This window comes from Grampus griseus, assembly GCF_964374135.1.
Source record: "Grampus griseus genome assembly, chromosome: 17".
Lineage (NCBI taxonomy): Eukaryota > Metazoa > Chordata > Mammalia > Artiodactyla > Delphinidae > Grampus > Grampus griseus.
The window spans coordinates 36,514,373-36,529,451 of NC_139011.1; positions in this window are offsets into that span (position 1 = coordinate 36,514,373).

Below are 15,079 nucleotides of genomic sequence, written 5' to 3' on the forward strand. Positions count from 1 at the left end.
TTAATCATTAGAGAAATGCAAATCAAAACTACAATGAGGTATCACCTCACACCAGTCAGAATGGACATCATCAAAATTCTACAAACAATAAATGCTGGAGAGGGTGTGGAGAAAAGGGAACCCTCTTGCACTGTTGGTGGGAATGTAAATTGATACAGCCACCCTGCAGAATAGTATGGAAGTTCCTTAAAATACTAAAAATAGAACTACCATACACCCAGCACTCCCACTACTGGGCATATACCCTGAGAAAACCATAATTCAAAAAGAGTCAGGTACCACAATGTTCATTTCAGCTCTATATAGAATAACCAGGACATGGAATCCGTCTAAGTGTCCATCGAGAGATAAATGGATAAAGAAGATGTGGCACATATATACAATGGAATATTACTCAGCCATAATAAGAAACGAAATTGAGTCATTTTTAGTGAGGTGGATGGACCTAGAGTCTGTCATACAGAGTGAAGTAAGTCAGAAAGAGAAAAACAAATACTGTGTGCTAACACATATATATGGAATCTAAAAAAAAAAAGCTGGTTATGAAGAACCTAGGGGCAGGACAGTAATAATGACGCAGTTGTAAAGAATGGACTTGAGGACACGGGCAGGGGGAAGGATAAGCTGGGACGAAGTGAGAGAGTGGCATGGACTAATATATACTACCAAATGTAAAATAGATAGCTGGTGGGAAGCAGCTGCATAGCACAGGGAGATCAGCCCGGTGCTTTGTGACCATCTAGAGGGGTGGGATAGGGAGTGTGGGGGGGAGACGCAAGAGGGAGGAGAGCGAGGAGATATCGGGATATATGTATATATATATATAGGTATATGTATAGCTGATTCACTTTGTTATAAAACACACCATTGTATAGCAATTATACTCCAATAAAGATGTTTTTAAAAAATGTACTGAAATTATGTATATAAAATTTTTATCAAATGCCCTTCTTTTTAAGTTAAAGTAATGTTTATGTAGTTAACTTTTCCACTTATCATCAAAAGAAAATAACTTTCATTTCTTTCAAAGAATAATTAATTTGGCTAATATGAAAAGCACTTTACAACATATTGATAACACTCCATCTGAGGATTTTAATGGATTGTTACAAAAAAATCATTTTCCTTTGTGTGTGTGTGTGTACTATTCATTTTTAAGGCTGTTAGCAGACAAGAAAAAGTGCACTTAATCCAATTTTGCTTCTACTTGAAGAATTTTTTTGTCCACTAAAACTATTATGGACATAGTCTTTTTATGCCATATGTGCTTGAAGTTCCCATCTTGCCAGAAATATAGTTTTTTTAAATCCAGAGAATTTTCTCATCTCAGAAAAATATTCTTTCACGCAGAAAAGCAATCATCTCTTTAACTAGAATGTGAAATGAGACAAACGACAGGACAAAAAAGGAACAAACACATTGTCATACAGGAAGAATGTGCTAGCGTGTAAGAGCTTATGCATTACTGTTGTTAAGACAAATAATGTGATATATCAACAAAATGTAATATACTATGTAAAAATTTTTGTAAGCATGAGGTGTGTATTGTTTGCAGGATGGCTATCCTTGTTGATAATATTCATTATTATATTTCAGCCTAAGGAGAATGACGGTTTTAATTCAGATGTAATTCAGCAAAGACCACTGTGTAATCATTATAGCCATCAACAAACTGATTCATGTGCAGTTGGTCCAAAAGTTACAAAAGCTGTTTCTGAGTTCTTGTTTGTACCCACCATTTTAAGATTACATCAGAATTAAAGCATGCAGGACTTGAACTGACTTCAAAGACTAGACTTAGACTTCTAGCTAGTTTAGCTTTTTTCTTTTATTGGTTCATGTTTTCCATTTGGCTTCCATATCCTGTTTTAGCTTGATGCCCCTTCTAGAATTTCATTTACAAATCTTACAGCCTTGGTTGGTGAAACACACTAATTAATGTTGTGGTAGAGGCTGAGGATTTTAGCAATCTCATGCCTCCTGCTTGGAAAAATATCTGCTGTTTTTCCACCCCATGTCTAGCACCATACTGAACATGGCAAAATGCATCTTAAGTGGAACTCTAAATGCATTTAATCAAAATGCATTTAAGGAGGACTGTTTACACTATCTGCTGCCAATACTATTAATCGTGAAGCGCAAGCCTTTCAGTGCAACAGAAATATGAGATCTACTTTTTCCTACTTAGATTTTTTCAAGAAAAAACAATAAAGTAAAAACAGGTTATTTTATGATTTATTTTTAAGTCCCAAGTAATGCTTAAGCCAACAGCATTCCAGCTTTATAAAATGGACAATTCCATGGGCTTTGTAAATCTCTTATGAATGCGTTAAGAATGACCAATTTAAGGGAGAAATTCCAGTTCCATAGGTCTTTGGCCTGTCTGAGAATCCTGTATAGGCAACCCAGCTCTGATCTGCAGCTTTATGCTTGAAGAAGGTTTTTTGGTGACCATCTTCTCGAAAAATCTTGGTTAGTGCTATGGTATATCCGTCATATTTTAGTTGGAATTGAATAAAGTTAAAAATACTTGTGTTAATATGCCTACTATGCTTTTAACAGGTCCAGAAAGTGCCATATATTTTTGATTGAGTCTAATTAGGGTCACTTTATTTGCATGCCATTTTGTGACGGTGCCGGTACAAATCCATTCAGTGTTTTTTTGAGCAGCATGTAGGGTCCAGGCTTTTAGTAGGTTTAAAACCTTTGAAGAAATAGTTGGATGGTTTTATAAGCACCATACTTTGTCGCTCCTGAGGTTATAGTTAAATTTTTGATTCTTGGTAAAAGACAGTGTGACCTTAAAAAAAATAAACAAAAATTTTCAATTTTTGGATTTCCCCAACTCTAGCTAACTGATAAAGAGGAAAAACAAGCAACTCTTGAAATTCTGAATTCAGTGTGCCTGGAATATAACACCCTTGTTTAGTGAGCTGACTTGGCTACGTTAGTTGGTCATCAACCAAAGGAGATGGAAAGGATACTTTGTGAATCTGTGCTGTAGATGTAGCAACCTACACTGCCAAGTTCAAGCTCTGTTTGCCAAGTTACCTTATCCAAATCCTCACGTATTTGAAAGCTTTATGTGTCCCTTGAGACATTTTGATGAATGTGATTCCACCATACTTCCAAGAACCTGGGGATCCAAGATTAAATAATGAAAAGTTAATTTATAATACATTTACCTTGAGCTCTGACGGCAGTGTTTGTGTTAACATAGCCCCTGTGCTCCGTCTAATGTGTGTGTGTGCAAACATAAAGGAACGACAAGTTGGTTCCAAAACAAGTTTAAAAATGTATGAGGAAAAAAAAACAGTTTAAAAATGTATGTGGCTTGCTTAAGGCTGTTTTCCTCACAGTTTAAAAATATCTCTTCCAAGATGGCGTGTTCTGATTTTTCTAATATTTAACTGAAAGCTTCTTTTGAAATGTAGAGAAACCTGGTTCAGAAATGTATTCCTTGATTTCTACTTTTTAACATTATTTATTTATTTGTCTATCTATTTATTTATTGGCTGCATTGGTTCTTCATTGCAGTGTGTGGGCTTCTCATTGCAGTGGCTTCTCTTGTTGTGGAGCACGGGCTTTACGCACATGGGCTTCAGTAGTTGCAGCATCCAGGCCCTAGAGCGTGTGGACTTCAGTAGCTGTGGTGCATGGGCTCAGTAGTTGTGGCTTGAGGTCTCTAGAGAGCAGGCTCAGTAGTTGTGGTGCACAGGCTTAGTTGCTCCGTGGCATGTGGGATCATCCTGGACCAGGGATCGAACCCGTGTCCCCTGCAATTAGCAGGCAGATTCTTTTTTTTTTTTTTTAACATCTTTATTGGAGTATAATTGCTTTACAATGGTGTGTTAGTTTCTGCTTTAAAACAGAGTGAATCAGCTATACATAGACATATATCCCCATATCTCCTCCCTCTTGTGTCTCCCTCCCACCCTCCCTATCCCATCCCTCTAGGTGGTCACAAAGCACTGAGCTGATTTCCCTGTGCTATGCGGCTGTTTCCCACTAGATATCTATTTTACATTTGGTAGTGTATATATGTCCATGCCACTCTCTCACTTCGTCCCAGCTTACCTTACCTCCTCCCCGTGACCTCAAGTCCATTCTCTACATCTGTGTCTTTATTCTTGTCCTAGCAGGCAGATTCTTAACCACTGCGCCACCAGGGAAGTCCCGACTTCTACTTTTAAAACATATATCACAATTCTCAGTATGCCACGTATAGCAATACTCCTACTTTACTAAAGGAGGTAAAAAGAAAGGGCCAAAATGATAAAACCTATTGCTTACATTCTTATTCACGTTCTTGTACAAAGTGAATGACTAAGTTGTGGTCAGCACTAATAATATCTGAATTTCCTTACTATAGTTATGATGATAATGATCATTATGATGTTCGTGAACATTTATTAAATGGTTATTAATTACCAGCTTTTTCTACATTCCTTACAAGAACCAGAACCATCAATAAAAGTTATTATTTTACCGATTAGACAACGTGGGCACAAAGAGGTTAGTTTATCCATGGTTACACTGCTAACAGCTTATATCATGAAACCGTGATGACTTCCAGCATTAATTCCCTTTTGAGCCTATCCAACTATCATTATGACACCTAGCCTCAGTGTCAAGGGAGAATTAAAGTCCAAGCCTCATATGAAGCAAATTAGTCTTCTCATTTGATATGAATAATAACATTGCTTATTTCCTAGAAACGGAATAGATGCTTAAGTAGTAAATGCAGGTCTCATCCCTCTGTGGCAGATAGGTAGAATAATCTCTCTAGAAGTATTTGATTTTTCTAAAATGTGATGCTTGGCTTTGGGTTTAGACTCTAATACTTGGCCTTAAGATACTGACATTGATACAATATATTTTGATAATACAATGCTTAGATTATACTTTTGTATTTTTGGTCATGTAAGAATTGATTAGCCACTTGAACTCTCAACCAATGAAGTGAGAAGGTCTTTTTTTTTTAATGTGGAAGTTATTTTTTGAATGATCTCTGAGATGTACTTTATGGCATGGCAAGTTAAATGTTCATGTATATGTGTGTGTGCATGGGTATAAGTTTTCATCTAAATACTAATACATATGCTCAGGATACTGTTGTTCATGGGTGATAACAATATGGATGCTGTATAGCTTCCATTTTACTTGTCAAAAATAATTTTATGATATTGTTTGATTGGAACATTGGTCAAGCTAGGCCAGGCCATACTATTATAAAAACCCCTGAAATCTAAGTGACTTAAAATAAAAAGCTGAATGGTACTTGGGTATGATTTAGGTGGATTCTTGAAGTTTTAGCTCTGTTTTTATGAATTTATAAATCATCCTTTCTGTATCCTCGGTGCAAGTTGAGATTACTACAGTTACAGGAAGCACACAGACAGGGATCACACATGTTTCCTGTCCTGCACAGAACTAAACTGGAAATCACACAATATAGGTTTGCTTACCTTTAATTTTTTACTGCATAAATATAAGATTGAGCTATAAGAACCTAAGAAATATTTGTGGACTTCTGGCGCTGGACATGATGAAGTGACTAGTATCAGACCTCCTCTTCTGCCATAAACAACTATTAATCTTTTGACCTAAAGCAAATAGACTGCCATTTATTTCTCCAGCAAAAAGAAAAGAGGTGGTTTTCAGCATCAGCAGAGAATTACAATTTCGGGTCTGCAATCATGGCAAGCCATGTGCAAGTCCCCGCACAGTAAGGGAAGGAGAACTCCTTTATAGAGGGGAAAAGGAGGTTGGAAGGGCTATAGTAAACAAAGACCCTATAGCTTTTCATTAGCTGAGTTATTGCCAGGAAGGAAGAGGAGTCTTTCTTCTTCCTGTTGGGCTCTGCTATTATCACAGGGTGTGAGAACTTCCCCTTCAGCCCTCCTGGCTCTATTTAATTGAGGTTTCTATTTATTAATTTTTTACATTTCCCCCTTTTAATCAAGATCTTTCTCTGAAAGCATCACTGATCAGGAGTCAGGTTTTCAGTTTCAGTGGCTTTTCGTCCCTCAGTGCCAGGAAGGATCTTTCCTGGGTGTAGTGTCTCACGTCAGAGGGAAAGTACACAGACTGGAAACCTATTGAGATCACATTTGTGTAGCAAGAAGAGGTGGGAGGGAGGACTCTCAGGCACTTTTTATCTGAAGTCCTGTTAACAGATTATAGACGCTGGAGATCTGAAGTGTTATGTCATTATCAAAGGTTTGGTGGCAACCTTCCAAGAGGCCTGGTCAGAAATGTTGGGAAAGCTGTCTCATCACGTGTCATCTGCTTCAATTCTGGGAAATCCTTACTTTCAGCTCACCAGATTATGTACAGGTCCAGTCAAGATTTGGTGCTTTCTTTAGGTGTGTCATGTGAATCCAAGAGTCTATTCCCCAAACTTTGGCGGCATCATATGGTAATTCTATGTTTAATTATTTTTTTGAGGAAATACCATACCATTTTCCATAGTGACTACAACATTTTATATTCTTACCAACAGGACAGAAGAGTTCCAATTTTTCCACATCCTTCCCAACACTGGTTATTTTCTATTTAAAAAAAAATAATATCCATCATGATGGGTATGAAATGGTATCTCATTGTGGTTTTGACTTGAATTTCCCAAATGATTAGTGATGTTGAGCATCTAATTGGCCATTTGGACATCTTCTTGGAGAAATGTCTATTCCAGTTCTGTGCCCATTTTTTAATTTGTTTTTTTTTTGTTGTTGTTGTTGTTGAATTGTTGGAGTTCTTTATGTATTCTGAGGCTAACAGCTTATCAGACATAGGATCTGCAAATATTTTCTCTTATTCTGTAGGTTGCCTTATACTCTGTTGATTGAGTCTTTTGATGCCCCAAATTTTAAATTTTGATATAGTCTGCTTTATCTAATTCTTCTTTTGTTGCTTGTGCTTTTGATGTCATATCCAAGAAATCATTGCAAAATCCAATGTCATGAAGCTTCTCTTGTATTTTCTTCTGAGTTTTATAGTTTTAGCTCTTACCTTTAGGTCTTTGATTCAATTTGAGTTAATTTTTGTAAAAGATATGGAAAGGGTCCAAATTCTTTTTTTTTTTTTTTGCAATATTCCCAACACCATTTGTTGAAAAGACTGTCCTTCCAAAATTGAACGGTCTTGGCACCCTTATGGAAAGTCATTTCACTGTATATGTGAGGGGATTTTAGGGGGGAGCGGTGCTCTAGTCTATTGCATTGGTCTATATGTCTGTCTTTATGCAAGTACCACATATTTTTGTAATTGGGAAGTGTGCATCCTCCATCTTTGTCCTTCTTTTTCAACTTTGTTTGGCTATTTATGGACATACACCACCTTAACCAAGTAGTAAAAGTTAACATTACAAGAAATGAGGACAGCTGACATTGTGCCCCTCCTGAAAGGATGCACAGAGAAGGACATATGATCACTTCTGTGTTATTTCTGCCAAACGAACAAACAAAAAACCTCTCCTGAAAAATGAGAATACATCAAACTTTCAAAAAAAAAATGTCAAGAGCGGGCTTCCCTGGTGGCGCAGTGGTTAAGAAGCCGCCTGCCAATGCAGGGGACAGGGGTTTGAACCCTGGTCCGGGAGGATCCCACATGCCGCAGAGCAGCTAAGCCCGTGCGCCACAACTACTGAGCCTGCACTCTAGAGCCTGCAATCCACAACTACTGAAGCCCGCGCACCTAGAGCCGGTGCTTCGCAGCAAGAGATGCCACCGTAATGAGAAGCCCGCGCATCGCAAGGAATAGTAGCCCCCACTCGCCACAAATAGAGAAAGCCCGTGTGCAGCAATGCAAACAAAAATAAATAAGTAAGTAAGTAAATAAATAAATAAATAAAAATGTCAAGGGCATGAAAGACAAAGAGGCCATCTTCCAGACTGAAGGAAATTAAAGGGACATGATAACTAAATGCGATGTGTGATCCTGGATTGGATTGTAGACTTGTAAAGAACATTGTCAGGACAATCAGTGAAATTTGAGCGGGATCTGTGGATTAGACGGTAGTAGTGTTTCAGTGTTAATTCCCTGAATCTGGGTCATTATATCTACAGCTTACTTTCAAATTGTTAAAAAATTATATTATACAAAATTACGTATAATATCAAAAGTTATGTATAATATATATACATATACAGAGACCTAGGAACAGAGGGAGATTAGAAAGATAGAATAACTAAGCAAATGTGGCAAAAGGTTAAAAATTATATGTTACCAGTTAAGAAGAGTACTTGGGAGTTCTTTGTACTATTCTTGCAATTTTCTGTAAGCTTAAAATTAATTCAAAGTAAAATTTTAAAAATAGAAGAATGATGGCTAAATATAGACATTTTCAGAAAAACAAAAGCTAAGGAAATTTGTTGGCAGTAGACCTGCAGTGCAGGAAATACTTAGGAAGTTCCCAGGACTGGATAGAAATGATCCCAGATGGGAGCCTGCATCTGCAGGAAAGAAGAAAAGCACTGGAAATGGTAAGATTTCTAAACAGCACTTTCAGACTTGTAATTCTATATGGTGGATTAAGCACATGTGTTTAGCTCCTCTTCCTCCAAACCCCTAAAAACTACTGTAAAGGATAAAGTTATAAACCCGCAAAAATAAATAGAGGGCATCAGGTGACCAGAGGTTTCAACAAATTTCTTAAGACTGAAGGTGGGTGATGGGGTAAATACTTAATGAGGCAGAGAGGAAGAAACCTCACTTAAAAGAAGGCATGGTGGATATTGTAGTTGAGGAGACTGTACAACTACTTCTCATAAACCTGGAGAGGCTGAGGACTCAGAAGTGCCAGGTCTTCTGAGACAGCAAAATATGGGGCTGAAAATAGAAGAGTTACTGTAAAGTTTGTAGGCAAAACATTTAACACACATGCATCTCTGTAGAGAAGGACCCATTCTCCCCAAGCAGAGAAAGAGAGACAGAGAAAGCAAGAGTGAGAGGGAAAGATTGACTGATTGATTTCATTTCGAAAGAAATGGAAAGATGCCATTTGTTTCTTTTTTGTGTGTGGTGAAAACACTTAAGATCCACTCTCTCAGTAAATTTCAAGAACATAATACAGTATTGTTAACTATAGTCACCATGCTGTACATTAGATGCTCAGAACTGATTCATCTTAGTACAAACTGAAAGTTTGTAACCATTTGACTGTATCTCCCCATTTCCCCATTTTCACCCCTCAGCCCCTGGCAACCACCATTCTTCTCTCTGATTCTATGACTTTGACTTTTTTTTAGATTTCAAATAGAAATGAGATCATACAATATTTGTCTTTCTGTGTCTGTCTTATTTCACTTAGCATAATGCCCTCCAGGTTTATCCGTGTTGTTGCAAATGGGGGGGATTTCCTTTTTATGGCTGAATAATATTCCATTGTATATAATTTCACAGTGTATGCATACATTAAAGTATCACATTGCACACTTTAACAAGAACAAAAAAATCACATTGTACAACCTAAGTTTATACAATTTTTATTTGTCAATTATACCCCAATAAAGTTGGGGGAAAAGGAATTTAAACAAATTCATAAGACCAAAAACCAAACACCAACACACAAAAGAAATGAAAAGAATTGTCTGGTGAGAGACTGAGCAGCGAGCATGTGAATTAGTGCCTTGATCAGCACATGACCTTCTCATTTCATTTTATAAATGAAAGCCTAATGGCTGCTCCCTGTCTGCTCACCTAAAGTGACACCTGCCAGTTGACAAGCCCTGCCATGGACACAGAGCTGGCAGTGAACTTTTATATTGCCTCATTCTTAAGTATGCACGGGCAACCGAAAATCTTCAGAGCTAGAAGTGTGCAACATTAAAGAAAAACAAAACAAAAATTACTCCCTAGGAGTTGATTCATGGAAAAAAACAACTTTATAAACTTTACAATTAGTGTCCTCAGATATATCTATATCTATAACTGAGAGGGAGAGAGAGAGAGATCCCAGGAAACAAAAGAATCGAAATTAGAGTCTCAAACTGACATCTATACACCCATGTTCATAGCAGCATTGTGCACAATAGCCAAAGGTGAAAACAACCTCAGTGTCCATTGACAGACCCATGAATATATAAACAAAATGTGGTATATGTGTACAATGGTCATAAAAAGAAAGGAAAGAAAGGAAATTTGACAACATGAATGAACCTTGAGGACATTATACTAAGTGAAGTAAGCCAGTCAGAAAGAGACAAACACGGTATGATTCTACTTATATGAGATACCTAGAGTAGTCAAATTCATAGAGATAGAAAGTAGAGCAGTTGGGGAATCCCTGGTGGTCCAGTGGATAGGACTCCATGCTGAGGATGTGGATTTAATCCCTGGTCGGGGAACTAAGATCCCCCCAGAAAAGTAGAAGAGGTGGTTGCCCGGGGCTATAGGGAGGGATAGGGTGATGTGGGATGGAGTGGGCGTGGAATAGGGAGTTGTTTGATGGGTGAGGATTTTCAGCCTTGTAAGACGAAAAGGTTTTGGAGACTGGTTGCAAAACAATGTAAATATACTTACTACTACTGAACTGTACATTTAAAAATGGCTAAGATGGTAAATTTTATGTTATGTGTATTTTAACATAATTTTAATAATCACAATAACAAAAGATGCTTACAGGCAGAATTCCTTCCCACATCCAAAGTATACGTTATAAAAGATTTGGGAGGTAGGAGGGGATGAAGATAGCTGAAGGGAAGGGTAGGATCATTAATATCATGATCTAAAAAGGGTATAGAAATGTTGTTAAAAATTGATAGACCCAGAAATAAAAGTCCAAATATATTAAAGTTACTAATGCAACTTAGTTAAAGTGAAACAAAGTTTTCAAACTCTTTATTTGAATAAAACTTCAACACAGACATAGAATCAATTTTACCTTCATGCATAAAGGAAGAGCAGGGAATCTGTAAAAGAAATGTCCTAGTTGTTTACACTTTCAGAAAACAGTGATATCAATTAAAGTATTAGCAGTAGGGCCGAATTTTATTTTATTTTTAAATAAATTTATTTATTTTTGGCTGCGTTGGGTCTTCGTTAATGCCCACGGGCTTTCTCTAGTTGCGGCGAGCGGGGGTTACTCTTCGTTGCAGTGTGCGGGCTTCTCATTGCGGTGGCTTCTCTTGTTGCGGAGCACGGGCTCTAGGCATGCGAGCTTCAGTAGTTGTGGTACGCAGGCTCTGTAGTTGCGGTGCACGGGCCCAGCCGCTCCGCGGCATGTGGGATCTTCCCGGACCAGGGCTCGAACCCATGTCCCCTGCATTGGCAGGTGGATTCTTAACCACTGTGCCACCAGGGAAGTCCCCCAATTTATTAAGATAATCAATGATCACTGCAGACTTATAAGGGTCAGGGTTACATCTCACAGGACATAAACTTTAAAGATCATGGTTCTTAAGACTTGTTTGTACAAATCACTTACAAGGAAAGTTTTAGTAACAGAAAACAGAATAGGATTATCTACTTTCACACAGATTTCCACATTGAAGAAAGTAAGATAAGGCCTGTTATCAAGTCACCACTTCTGAGGAAAGAGCTCTGTGATGCAGAAGATTTCTGCTTTTCTCTAGTCTCCAGGGAAGAGGCAGGACTGGCTGACATTGAGCCCCTGGGCCATGGCAAGGTCTACTGATTGTTTGTTCTGGTCATACCATGCCCTATCTGGCATAATAAATAGGATACCTTGTCTCAAAAAGTCTTAATATCTCCTCTGGGAAGAATGAGAATTTTTCTTTTTCTTATCTTTTTAGATTTCTTTCACTAAGGGCAAACATTTAGAATATCATTGTTACCACTGATGGGGACAATCAGCTTGAGGAACTTAAAACACACATTATGAAAAAAGGGGAGAGGGGACAAGAGCATTCAACACATGGAATGAGGCATATATATTTTTTATCTATTAGTAACCAGTAGAGTAACTAAGAAGGTGATACTGGGAGAAGCAGAGGAGGGGTAGTAAGGAGATATAACTGAGCTCAATGCTTATCTATCATAGTAGGAAGTGAATAGACAATGTCTTATATTGATAGATCAAGAAATTTATTTGATAGCATGTTATGCTATGATACTGAAGGGGAGCCAAATATGCCACCCCAAAATATACCACTTTGGCATATTGATTATTTTGAATTAAAGTTACTCAAGAAACAGCTGGGCAAGAAGGACATGCTGACTTTTCTTTATCCCTCTGAAAGCAGGAAATAAGTCTCCCATGTGAAAGGCACCCTCCCTGTAGCAGGAGCTAGAGAGACATCCTTATCACTAGAGGTAGAGGATTTAGAACTCTCTAGAAGGCTGTATAAACAAATCTTATTATTGATACTTCACTAATTTACTACCTCAAGTCCAATTTTCTTTGTCTTGTCAGTTCTTCACAAATTTATTGTCTTTGTCTAAAAGGTATAAAAGCTGCCTGCTTTGGTCATTTCTTTGAGTCACATATTTTTTATGAGCTCCTATACATATGAAATTAAATTTGTGTTTCTCCTGTTAATTTGTCTTATGTCAATTTAATTATTAGACCAGCCAATAGAAGGGAAGAAAGGAAAAGTTTTCCTTCCCTATAATATGATAGCACATTATTGCATGATGATAGAATAGTATTAGTGCTTTCACATGATAGCATATGATTGCATAATGATAGCTATGATTCGTAAATGTAAAGCTAATCAACCAAAGAAATGGTCAAAGTAATTACTTCTGGAAAGAAGGATGTCAGTGGGGCTTATCAAGAGAGAGAACTTTGTAACCATGAGCATGGATTAGTTTCCTTATTAGGTGACTCTGGGCAAGAAACTGAAAAGGTAGACTGGAGCAGACTAGAACTTGCTCTTTCCCTATGTTAGGAGCATGATCTTGACCTGCAAGCTATGAGAAGGCCTTGACAATCTTAATCTGGGAAGGAAATTGTCAGTTGTGTGGGGATAGCCAACATAGGAGTCCCTTATGAAGCCTCCCTTAGGCTGGGAGGGGGCCCAGTATTGCCTCTAGCTCTGGCTTATTCCCAACCCTCCCTACCTTCCTTCCTCTTCCTTTCTCTCCCTCAACAAATATTTATGAGTGTTTCCTATGTGCTGAAAACGTTAGTGTATTACAATTATTGACCAGAGAGTCAGTGTTCCCCCAGGTATGGGACAATTCACTGCAAGAGGATTTTAAGTGGTACACAGCCACTGCACTAAACAAACAAAACAAAACAAATCACATAAATTGCAAGAATTAAAAAAAAGAGACGGGGAAACCTATAAATTAAAATAGAAGTAAAAGACATTTCAAGCAGTTGCAACATGTAGCCCTTATTTGGATCCTGAGTCAAACAGTTTTTTATTTCTTTTATTATTATTATTATTTTTGCGGTACACGGGCCTCTCACTGTTGTGGCCTCTCCCGTTGCGGAGCACAGGCTCCGGACGCGCAGGCTCAGCGGCCACGGCTCACAGGCCCAGCCGCTCCGCGGCATGTGGGATCTTCCCGGACCGGGGCACAAACCCGCGTCCCTTGCATCGGCAGACGGACTCTCAACCACTGCGCCACCAGGGAAGCCCTGGAATATTATTGGTTTTGATCTGTGTTTTCCAGATATAAGGAAACCCTTCCCCTCATGCTAATTATGACAACGCAATTTGGTAAATTACCCCTCTGTAAGTAGAACTAAAACGTTAATTTTTTCTCTCTACCTGATCCATCCAGAAATCGGAAACTCTTAGGTTCTGAACAGACTTATCAGGTGAACAAGAAAGGCTGCCTCCTGGCAGGTACAGGAATCTTGATATTTTGGGGAACTCTAGAGGAGAGAAGTTCACCCAGGCAGAATCTAATGGCAAGTCCTTGGCATGACTTTCCCGGCCTTGAGAGGCCTATTAAAAGTTGTCTGAACAAACATATGGACACCAAGGGGGGAAAGTGGTGTGGCAGGTGGTGGTGGTGTGATGAACTGGGAGATTGGGATTGACATATATACACTAATATGTATAAAATAGATAATTAATAAGAACCTGCTGTATAAAAAAATCAATAAAATAAAATTCAAAAATTCAAAAAAAAAAGTTGTCTGAGACTCCTTATGAAAAGTTCCAGTACAGCCAGTGTAAAAAACCCTATGTGACCAATTAACCAGACTTATTTGGTAAACAAATTAGTCTTAATTCGGCTATATTTGGTAAAAGTGAGGGTACTTTTAGAAAGAAAAAGATTATGTTTCAATGGATATTAAATTCTAGTTCTGTTACTTGAGGTCTGTATTTACTCTCTAAGACTCACCTCCCAGATATATAATATGTCTTTGAGTTCTTCGGTAGGAACTAAGGCCCCCACTCAGTTCCTGGAGGAACGTAACTTCAGGCTGAGCATAAGATTCCCGGAACACCACCTTGTTTCTTCACCACCAGCCAATCACAGGAAAGTCACATACTCTGCAGCCCTCACCCCAAATTTTGCCCTTAAAAACTCTTCCTCCCAAACCATTGAAGAATTCGGGTTTTTTTGAGCACGGGCTGCCTGTTCTCCTTGGTTGGCCCTTGCAATAAACCTTTCTCTGCTCTAAACTCTGACATCTCAGTTTGTTTGGTCTCACCATTTCTCAGGCACACGAACTTGTCTTCGACAACAATAAGAAGTCTGAAAAAAAGTGTTGTTGAGGTACAAGTCCACTTTGACCTTCAGTTAGCACCATTTCTGTGTGGCCGAAAGGTTTCACTCCCCAGAGCCATCTGTCAACAAGATGAGGACAAAGACTCCGTGACCTCCTTGATGATCTTCCCTGCTAATAGCAGAGCCTGGTACCTAGTAATTGCTCAACCTATATATGTTGAATCAATATCATGTATCCTATGAACCTTTCACAGTACTTGCTGAGTTGAATAATGCAGTACAAATCCAGGTTATTTCAATAAAAACCAAGTCTGACAACCCTAAGGCACAAGAGCCTTACTTTACACACTACTTTCCATAAACTTCCACATGCCTTGCTTTAAAACACTTGTCTTTTACTAAAAGTCCACACAAATACTTCCATCCAAACTTGCTCAGCTTTTCCAAGCAGGTAATTGCTTCTGCAGCACCAGGGTCACGT